We start from the raw sequence: 11,507 nt of genomic DNA on the forward strand, positions 1-11,507 counted from the left end.
CTGCCGCTCTCAGCCTAGCCCATCCGAGCCTGGCCCAGCCCCCGCCTGGCGCAGCCCCAGCCCCTCCCTGCCCGAGCTCCACCGACCCCGGCCCAGCCCTAACACCTCCTTGCTCCAACCCAACCGATCCCAGCCCAGCCCCAGCCCTCGGACGGCCTGTTTCCAGGCCTGCTCCCGCCTCATTCTAGGCAGGGTCCCCCGCACATAGCTCCAGGCGCCGCCCTCCCCTCCCCCGGCCCCCGCCCTTCTCCCTCGCCCTTCCCTCAGCCCGGTCCCTCACCGCCACACTGCGACCCTACCTGGGGGTCCCGCCGCCTTGGCCTCGCAGACCGGCTCGGAGGCGGCCGGGAAAATAGGAGGGAGAGAGCCGGAGCGGCGAGGGAAGCGGGGAGGGAGCCGGAGGGAGGGAGCGGCCGCCCCGCGCAGACAGCTCAGCCTCCCCCTTCCCCCTCCGCCCCGCTCCCATCCCCCGCTCCCCCATTCCTGCGGAAGGGGCAAGGCGGACGAGCAGGAGGGGCGGGGAAGAAACAGGCCGGGCCGGGGGCGAGGCAACGCGGCCGCGCAGCCCACCGCCCTCTACCCCCCGCCCCGCTGCGCTTTGCAGGTGTTGGCGAGGTCCCGGCGGGCAGAGGGTACACTGCCATCCCACCCCGCCCCACCCCGGCCGCCGCCCCCGCCGCCGGGAAGGAGCCGGCAGGGCAGGGTCGCTCCCGCCGGGGCTCGGGAGAAAGCGTGGGGAAGGGAGAGGGAGGGAGGAGGGAGGAAGGGGAGGTGAAGGGGTGAGGGTAGGGAGTGGGGAGCGGGGACGGAATCGGACCTCCCGAGGCTGAGGGACTCCGGGTCTCCCTCCGCGCAGAGCACCTGGTCCCAAACCGGTGGGTCCCTCAGTGCTCCCGATCAATCAGTGGGGCCGGGAAGGGCCGGGAATAGGGCGGGCCAGGAGTCCTACCTCTGGCAACCGACCGGGAGCCTCGGGAGGGAGCCGCCGGCGCGGCCGTGCGTGAGGCCTTGACGAGGCCGCCCCAATGTAGCTCGAGGCTGGGGTGGCGGTACACAGGGAGAGACGGACGGACAGACGGACAGCCCGATGTCTCACCTCTGGTTTGGGGCGAGGGGACAGGAACCCCGCACAAACGGCGCTGGGCCGTAGGGATTCAATTTGGACCGAATGCCGAGGGGGGCCAATTATTTTTTTAAGCCTGTGTCTGGAGGGGGGGGGTCCTGTTCCCGCGAGGGTGCCCGGGAGAAAGGGGGGGCGATCAATCCCGGGGGAGGGGAATGGACGGGGAAGGGAAAGAGGGTTGGGGGCTCGGCCCCGCCCTGGGGCCCAGCTCCCCGCTAGGGCGAACTCCAGATCTGGAAAGCCGGAGCAGAGCAAAGCGGCTTCCCACCAGTAAAAAACGAAGCTTTCTCACCGCGTGCGCTGTGTCTCCCCAACACTCATCACACTCATCTTTGCACACGTTTTTCAACAGCGAGCATTCCTTGTATACGCGGCAGATTGTCTTTCACCTAGAATCACATACAAAGCCACACACTTTCTCAAAGGAACAACACATTAACACCCGAAATCCAGGCACATTTACAAACCCACACCCTTATCAACTCCACACACAAACACACCCTGCCCTCTTAAGAGGGTGATTAGGGAGAGGAAGGGTGGATCGACCCCCTCCAGCCTCCTCTCCCTTGCCTCGTTCCTCCGGCCTGGAGAAGCAGGAGTGCCCGGCGGGCTCCCAGTTTCGGGACTGTGAGAATCCCGCCCTCCATTCGGAGGAGTCCATCGGAATAGCACACTCCCGTTTGTGTCACTAAATCCCCAGATCGCACCCCCAATCCGCTCAAACCCCGCTCCAGCCTCCTCCTCCTCTTCTTCCTCCTGGATGAATCTTGAGGATGCCGCTGGACGGAGCCGGCGGAAAGTTCGCTCCCAGAACTCTCATCCCCGACACATATGTAGACATAACACATGCGTAAATGCCATACAAAACTCATGTGCATGTATATGCACTATACACCTCAAGACACCTTACATGTACAGAAGCAGCGTGGCTCAGTGGAAAGAGCACGGGCTTTGGAGTCAGGGCTCATGAGTTCGAAGCCCAGCTCTGCCACTTGTCAGCTGTGTGACTGTGGGCAAGTCACTTAACTTCTCTGTGCCTCAGTTCCCTCATCTGTAAAATGGGGATTAAGACTGTGAGCCCCACGCGGGACAACCTGATTCCTCTGTGTCTACCCCAGCGCTTAGAACAGTGCTCGGCCCATAGTAAGCGCTTAACAAATACCAACATTATTATGTACACAAATACACCATAAACGTGCGCGCGCACACACACACACACACACACACACCTGCTCAGAGGTTCGCTCATGCAGATAATGTAAGCATTCGTCACATATAGGTATACACATATACCCTTCCTGCCTACTGCCCTCACAAACACATGTACAGCACACCTGTGCAGGTACACATCCACACAACGCACCAAGCCTGTATACCCACCACAGTGGTTTGGAGCGCGATTTAATTGAGCGCTCGGGGTGAGGTGAGGGAGGGAGGGGAGGAGTTGGGGGACACATTTTGCCTTGGCTGTGGCCGACGGCGTCTCCCGGGGTCAGAAGGATGGGGATGGGGGCCAGGGGAGAGGCAGAGAAACTCAGAGACAAAGAGTGGAAAGAGAGCGAAAGTCGGGAAAAGGGGAAGCGAGTAGGAGAGACAGACCGACAGACCGACAAGACGAGAAACGGAGAGATGAAGACGGAGACGGAAGCAGAGATACAGGAGATGAAAGGTATCGATAGCGGGAGAGATATAGACAAGGAGGATTTTTCTCCTTTTCCTGGCCCTGGCTAGGCATACGGCACCCACTGGGCTCCCGCTGGGCTCGTTGTTTCGGTCGCTCACTCTGAGTCCCAACGCAGCATCTCCTGGGTCCATCCGCTCCGCCAAGTCGGGACGCGGACAGGTATACGGGCATGGGCACGGATAAGGGGCAGTAGCACAGACAGGGACACGGGCAGCGACAGGGATAGGGACAGGGACACGTGGCCGGGAAATGTGTGTGTTAAATTCTTATATTGTCCACCCCCAAGCGCTTAGTACTGTTCTCTCTCTGCACACATTAAGCGTTCAGTAAATACGATCGACTGACTAACGGCTACAGACAGGGACACGGAGAACGGCACGGGTCCGAACAGGGACACGGACACCCCCAGGAAGAGAGATACGGTAACGGATACGGACGGAGTCAGGGATCGGGACTCAGCCAGAGATACGAATTCGGACGCGGGAAGGGCCACGAATACAAACACAGACAGGGACGTGAACACGGTCAGGGACACGGACCCGGATAGGGTCAGAGGCACGGACACGGATTCCGTTTTTCCTCCAGCTCCCGCTCAAGTTCTCGGTTCCCGGTGCGCACGGCGATCTTCCTTGAAAGCCCCGGCTCCGCGCGGCTCGGATTCCGCCCGTTCCAGCCGGCCCTGGCCCTCGCCCGTTTGGGGGTCGCCCGCTCAGCCCGCAGACACCTGAGAGGTTGGATTTTATTATTAATTAGACCGTTAGCGATGCTCCAGTTTTTCCGGAGGCCGCCGGACTAGGCAGCCCCCCTGGCGCTGTCCCTCTCAGTGGCCTGGGCCCCTCCACCACTGGGTCTGGGAGGGGTGGGGAGACCCCACGATGGGGGGTTGAGTGGTGACGGTCCCCTCCCTTCCCGACATCACCTAGACTGAGCCCGGCCCCCGAAGAAGCGCCGAGAGGGCGAGACTCTCTGTAACAACTTTGGGAACGTTAGGGAAGATGGGGCAGGGCGGGGCGGGGCGACCCAGCCTGGAGGGCCGCTTCCCCCTCCCCCCGATCCCGCCGTTCCCGACCCTTCCCCCGTCCCCGACCGCGCCGTGGCCCCGTCGAATTCTTTCCCAGGGTCTGCGCTCCCTCTGAGCGCCCTGAGGGCCAGGGCCTGGCTCCGGACCAAGGGCCCTCGGAAGCTCGGTCGCGGGCTCTGCCCAGGGAGGGCGTTACATGGCATAGCGCCTTCTTCTTGGAACGCTTCCTGCCGGAACCATGGGCCTTATCGATGCCCATGCTGAGTCCCTGGAATTAGCGGCTACCGAGCGGAGAACGGAGTGGCTGCCAGGCGGCCTGGGAGGCCACATCTGCCACCTCCTCCTCATGCAGGCCCTGCCAACCCGCAACTCCCCCGCAAATCCTGCCCAATGTCGCTCGTTTCCCTAGTGGTGCGCCGACCCGACAGGCAGAGACACCGACGGAGACAGAGACAGACACAGAGATTGACAAAGTCAATCAACAGGGCTCATTAACCTCCTATCGTGGGCAGAAAGAATTGTTCTGAGGGCTTGGGAGAACGTCCTAGAATTACAAGGAGTTTACAGGCCAGTGAGGGAGATAGTACAGGTAGGAGGAGGAACTGATGAGCGACAAAGGTCCTAAGTGCTGGTAGGGTGGGGCGGAGTGAGGACTGAAGTGTTTAGGTGACAGGGTCCGTGGCCGGAGAGACACCGAGCGGAGATAGAGAAGCAGCGTGGCTTAGTGGCAAGAGCGCAGGCTTGGGAGTCAGACGTTGTGGGTTCTAATCCCGGCTTCGCCACGTATCAGCTGTGTGACTTCGGGCAAGTCACTTAACTTCTCTGTGCCTTAGTTGCCTCATCTGAAAAATGGGGATTAAGACTGCGAGCCCCACGTGGGACAACCTGATTACCTTGTATGTACTTGCCCCAGCGCTTAGAACAGTGCTTGGCACATAGTAAGCGCTTTACAAATGCCATCATAATTATTAACGAATACTATTATTATTATTAGATAGACAGCGGCAGATAGGCAGAGGCGGAGAGGACTCTGGGAGTAGAATTTACGGGCAGCTGGAATGGAACAGATGTCCGGGACGCAAACTCGTCTGCAAGTCCGGCGGGATCCTCTGAGCCCCCTCCCCAATCCCATCCCCGCCGGAGCATCCCGTCCCCCCCACCCCCCCGGCCCTCCGCCCCCCATCCCCGAAGCCGGGGCCCTGGCCGGCCTGGCTGCTATTAGTCTCTCCTCGTGCAATCATCTCCCAAAATTAAAATTAAAACTGGAAACTGCTCTTTCGCGAGATCAAAGTGGCGGGGTCGGTGCATCTGGAAAGTTGCGGGGAGGGGGGGAGGCGAGCGCCCAACTTCAAAGTGTTTCCTCCCCGCGCGGGGCTATCCCGCCCGGCAGCCCCGCCACGACCAGGCCGAGCGGCCGGGAACCTTCTCCGCAGGGCGGGGGGCTACGGACGGGCCCTTTCTCTGCCTCCAGATCGTCTAAAAAAGAAAGAGAAAGTGGCCACCGCCCTGGCCCGGCCCACATCCCGTCCAGGCTCCGCCCCACATCCCGCCCAGCTCCGCCCACTGGCGCACTACCCCCGACAGGGAACATTTCTCGGCACCAAAAACGGTCGTGTTGGTGCGTATACGTGCATTCGTGTTTGGTGTGGTCTGCCACGCGCTTAGTACAACGCTCTGGAGCCCTTAGGTGTTCAGTAAATATCGTCGAAAGATTGTTTCTCCTTGTGTGTTTCACTGATGCTGAACACCCCAGGAGGCGGTGACCGTGGAACCGGGAGCCAGCGGGAGCCCCTGGCCGAGAAGCGGCGAGAAGGGGCGAAGGAGGGAGTAGGTAGAGCGCCCGGAGGCGCCCGGCCGGGGGAACCCGAGGCTCGGGGGTCTTCTTTGGAGGGACCGCGGGACCCCGCTTCGTTGACGAGGCCCGGGAATGCCGAGAATCCAACCAAGGGCAGGCCACGGCCTCCGCCCCGGCGCCGTATCCCTCCCTTCTGTGCAACTGCAGGAATTTGGGGGGCTGGGGGAGAGGGCGGGGACGCGGGGGTTGCGAGAAAGGAGGAAACTTCCCTTCCTTTCTTCCCTCCTCCCCCATCTCCGCCGCCACCGCCACCTGCTCCCCGTCCTCAAGCCCCCGCAAGCGTCCCGGTTTCGGGTGTGCACCTGACGGGAATGACGAAGCCTCGTCCACACCCCGGGGACGGGGCCTCGCGGGTGCACACCCACCGATACCCGCGCACGAAAGCGGGCTCCTACACTAGCATCACGCAAACCGATCTGGATCATGCCCGGTTGCACGTTCATGTGATGCCCGGTTGCACGTTCATGTGCACGGGTGCACCCGAGCCCACCCTCGCGCGAGTCCAGGCGCAGGCCCGAGCTCACTCCTCGAGGGGCTGCTCGGCTTCCCGAGTCTCTCCACAGCTTCGGGCCAGGAGAACGGGTTTTCTCGGCCGGATCTGACCCAAGGGGACTTTATGACTAGCATCCCCCAACGCTCTCAATTTAGAGAAGCATCGTGGCTTACTGGAAAGAGCACGGGCTTGGGAGTCGGAGGACATGGGTTCTAATCCCAGCTCCGCCACTCGTCTGCTGTGTGACCTTGGGCAAGCCATCCAATGATGATGGCATTTGTTAAGGTCATACTATGTGCCAAGCACCGTTCTAAGATCTGGGGTAGATACAAGGTGATCAGGTTGTCCCACGTGGGGCTCACCGTCTTCATTTCCATTTGACAGATGAGGGAACCGAGGCCCACAGAGTGAAGTGATTTGCCCAAAGTGCTTCTAACTTCTCTGTGCCTCGGTTACCTCAACTGGAAAATGGGGATTAAGACCGTGAGCCCCACGCGGGGCAACCTGATTACCTTAGAGAAGCAGCGTGGCTCAGTGGAAAGAGCAGGGGCCTGGGAGTCAGAGGTCATGAGTTTGAATCCCGTCTCTGCCACTTGTCAGCTGTGTGACTGTGGGCGAGTCACTTCACTTCTCTGTGCCTCAGTGACCTCATCTGTAAAATGGGGGTTAACTGTGAGCCTCACGTGGGACAACCTGATTACCCTGTTTCTCAGTGCTTTAACAGTGCTTGGCACATAAGTAAGCGCTTAACAAATACCCAACATTATTATTATTACCTTGCATCTACCCCAGCGCTTAGAACAGTGCTTGCACACAGTAAGCGCTTAACAAATACCATCATTATTATTATTATTAACTCTCCGCCAGCCCGGGGGAGGCACCGAGCTGACAGTGCAAGGTCTTTTTAGGTCTGTAACCTCACGCCCCTTCCCTGGGCCTCGGCGCCCCGCTCCCCCTGCCCGTCCTCCCGCCAAACGGAGGAAAAGGGAGGCGCGAAGCCGCCCCCTGGTGGCCGTGTCCTGCAAGCACGCCACTCGCGCCTCTCCCGTAGAACCAATGTCATCCGCGCCCGCAAAAACCCGCCGTCAAGTCTCTAATCAGTCCTCGAGAAACGGAAAAATGGGGAAATGTTTTCCTGCCCCCAGGGCGTCGAAGGCCGTGCCCGCCCGTTCTCACCCCTAATATTTCCCTCCCCCCTTCTCCCTCCCGGTTCCGTCCCCCCCCCCCCCCCCCGCCGCTCGGCCGCGCACGTTAGGCGGACAGGAGGAGGCTACAGTCAGACGGATGATTTAATCCGAAAGGCATCCCCAGCAGACCAAGAGCCAACCTATCAAAGAGTTCGACTCTCTTTTTTTTTCGGAGCTGTTTACTATTCAGGAAATTTGGTAATTATTTTTTCTCTCTCCCTGCCGCGGGACTGCTCGCTCCCTTTTGATATCGGATCCGCTGTGGGGCCTGGGCCGAGGGCTGGAGGGAGGAAGCGTGGCCGGGCCGGGGCCTCCTGGACTTCTCGCCCCCCACCCCCACTCCGGAGGGCAGGGGGAGGGGGTGTGGGACAGGTAAGCCGGGGCTCCCCAGACGGGCGACAACCACCCATTCCCCCCGGCCCCAGCGGGGCAGCAGAGGATGCAGGTGATGGCAAGTCCCGCCCAGATCCTTACGGGAGCATTAACGGGAGCGGGGAAGAGCGTCTAGGCAGTCTCCGAAGATTCAGGAACCAGAGGTCACGTGGTGCCTTGGGGTCCCGGCTCCCTCGGTGGTATTTACCGAGCTTTTACTGCAGGCTCAGCACTGTGCTAAACGGTTGCTAGGAGAGTACCCTAGCAGCGAGACACAACTTCCCTGCCCTCAAGGTGAAACAACCCGCTCACTGGCTGGCCATCAAGACCGCTTTTGCTTGACTTTCCTCTGCTCCTGAATTTCTTTTTTTTTGGGGGGGGGGGAGGCGAGTTTAAGGAGCCCTGACTCTGTTGGCAGGGTGGGCTGAGCCGCCTCCCCCACAGAGGTGGTGGAAACGAACCATATGGCTCTCCAGTCCAGCTTCTGTCAGTAAGGGAGAACCGGGCATCTGCCCCGGACAGGGCACCCATCAATCAATCATCACCCCTCCCTCTCCTGGAGATGGCATTTCTCATCTCATCGAGGACTGGTGAGAGTCACATCCACTGTCAACAGCACCTAAGTCGCATTTGAGAAGCCAACTAAATGTTCTCAGCCATTCCCTCGCTCAGAACCGCGCCTTCCCAGGATTGATGTCCGGAGCACCAAAGGGGGCAATCCCGCCGCTGACTTGGGCGAGTTGTAGGTTCTCCACCCCCTCCTCCTCCCACTGTTCCTTCCACCGCCCCGTCCTGCACCTGGTTCTTGACTTGCTGATGGTCTGCCTTTCCTGAGCATCAGGGCCACGTGGTTGCTTGGATGCCAGATGTTCTGGCCCGGGGCTCGGACCTTCTGGCTGTCCTCATTCAACGTGGGACTTGGTGGTACAGAATCCTAAAGTCTCACTGTGGGGCCCCATGCCAGGAGATGAGGGCACCGGATCCCCCCGGAGAAACCGCTGGCACTGCCAGATTCCTGAGACCTCATTATGATGTTGGAGGCCTGGGGCACCTCTGAGGACAATGCTGGCCCCAAGCAGCCTGTGCTTGGAAGTGACCATGGAGGACACAATTAGGGAACCATGGAAGCAGCGAGGCCTAGCGGAGAGAGCCTGGGCCTGGGAGTCAGAGGACCAGGGTTCAAATTCCGGCTCTGCCACTCATCCGCTGTGGGACTTTGGTCAAATCACTTCTCTGTGCCAGTTATCTGTAAAATGGGGATTAAGACTATGAGCCCTATGTGAGGCACGGACTGTGTCCGACCTGACTAGCTCGTAGCTACTACCCCAGTGCTTGGTACAGTGCCTGGCACATAGTAAGCTCTTAAATATCCTAAAAATAATTTTCAAGAAACCAAAACTGGCCCGGGGTTGCAAGTTCTGAACTGGGGTCCTAGAGAGTCTGGGAAACTGGTGCAGGCCACAGCAGAGAGGTGGCAGCCAACCCACCGCTTTTGGAATGAGGAAGGATGGGACTTACCTCAAGCTGTCACTTGTTTAACAGTGTGGGCAGCCTCAGAGGCCTTTCACTGCCACCTCCAGGCCCCTAGCAGGCCAGGCCGGTTATAAAATGGCACTGGGAACATCTCCATGCCCATCTCGCTGGCCCGTCCTAGAGAAGGGAGGAGCCTGGCAGCATCTATTGAGCGAGTTGGGCCTGAGAAAAGGGGAGGAGGGGCTGGTGGGAACTAGGTCACAGTACTTTCCAAGCACTTAGTACAGTGCTCTGCACTCAGGAAGTGCTCAATAAGTACGATTGAATGAATGAATGAAGTGGGACTGGGCCTGCGGCTAGGCCAAGCTGGCTCCACTCGTGGGTGCTGACGTTTCCTGCAAAAGCAAGGGTCAGGAGATCCAGAACTTAGAACAGTGCTTGGCACATAGTAAACACTTAACAAATACCATCATTATACAATCATCATACACATCCAAAGTGTACTTTGGCTCGTAAGGACGACACGTCTGAATCGGCCTTCCCGAACCTGCTACCGCCTTGGCCTTCCAGACCTCCAGGCCCCCTGCCACTCTAGTGGGGGGGCTCGACTTCCCGCAGAGTGGTTCAGCCGAGTGCCACTTCTCTTTGGATCGCCTGGTCGCATCAGGGGTTAGGCAGGCACTGTGCTGACTGTGGGGGCAGGGATGGAGTTGGAGGAAGAGCACTCATTAAGAACACACATTACCAAATCTATTGTTCTGTACTCTCCTGATCATTTAGTTCAGGGCTCTGCCCACAAAAAGCGCTCAGTGAATACCATTGCTTGATTCTGACCGCATGGGCGGAGCAAGGAGAGGGGCGGGTGGTGACCACGGGACCAGGGGGCAGATCTGCCAAGTTAAGGCAGAGGCTCGTAAAGTGCTCGTTAAACTCCAGCGGGGAGTGCGGCAGGCAGGTTTACGAGTTTGTTCTTTACAGCCCATCCTATATGGCGTGAAGTTGACTCTCCTCTCAGTTTCCCCTTCCAGATGGCGAGGCCAAGCTGCCCCCTCCTGCCTGCCCAGGTTCCCAGGGTGTCACGGGGCTGGGCCTGCTCGAGGGTCCCCTGCAGGGACTCTGTAAACAACCCGCCATGGCGACCGGATGTAAGTTCAGTGAGGGATTTGGCTCTTTTGGGCCAAAGGAGTCGTGCTCTCCCCTGCTCTCCTTCCTCCTCCCCTGGGTGCTTCAATTGCTTCTCCCTCTTCCAGGAGAGTACACACTCCTGGAGAGCAGAGGCTGGATGTTTGCCTTCTGCTTAACTCTCCCAAGGATAATAATAATAATAACAATGTTGGTATTTGTTAAGCGCTTACTTTGGGGTAGATGCAGGGTAATCAGGTTGTCCCCACATGAGGCTCACAGTTAATCCCCATTTTACAGATGAGGTAACTGAGGCACAGAGAAGTTAAGTGACTTGCCCACCGTCACACAGCTGACAAGTGGCAGAGCCAGGATTCGAACCCATGACCTCTGACTCCCAAGCCCAGGCTCTTTCCACTGAGCCAAGCTGCTTCCCAAGAGTTGAGTATCACACTCTGCACACAGTATATACACAGGAAGCACCATTAATTGGCCGATTACTGAGTTCTGAGCACAGCAGGCACTCAGTGAACATGATCAATGGATTGATTAATTGCTGAGTCCTGGGGACAGTAGGCACTTGGTGAATATTATCGATGAACTGAAAGATTGCTTCCTGAGCTCTGATCACACCAGGCACTAGGTAAATGCTATTGACCAAAGAAAGCCACACCAGAGGGGCTGGAGTGGGATTTGGACAGGTCACAGGGCAGCCCACAGCCCCACCACAATGTAGCACGTCTTGGCATGGTACCCCCGGCTCTCGTCTCTGGACAGGCCCAAGTCAATCTATAGTACACAGTGCTTAGTCTGTGCAGAGCACTGTACTAAGTGCTTGGGGACAGACAGTCTAGTGGGGGGAACATACTAAATTACAGGTAGGAGGAAGCAATATAGAATAAAGACCCATACATAATTGCTGAGGACGAGTGTGAGGAACCAAGCGTCGAGAGGACACGGGGGTGCCAAAGGAGCGACTGGAGGGGAAAACGGGGAAGGAGATGAGAGATCGATCAGGGAAAGCCTTCAGGAGATGGGCTTTCAGAAGAACCCTGAAAATGGGATCAGCTGCATTCTGCCTGATGTCAAATGGGAGGGAATTGCAGGGGCGTGGGGGCAGGCTTAAGCAAGAGGTCAGTGGCGAGAGATGAACAGGTGACACAGTGAGTAAAATGAT

The sequence above is a fragment of the Ornithorhynchus anatinus genome, chromosome 16 (assembly GCF_004115215.2).
Source record: "Ornithorhynchus anatinus isolate Pmale09 chromosome 16, mOrnAna1.pri.v4, whole genome shotgun sequence".
In the NCBI taxonomy this organism is placed as follows: domain Eukaryota; kingdom Metazoa; phylum Chordata; class Mammalia; order Monotremata; family Ornithorhynchidae; genus Ornithorhynchus; species Ornithorhynchus anatinus.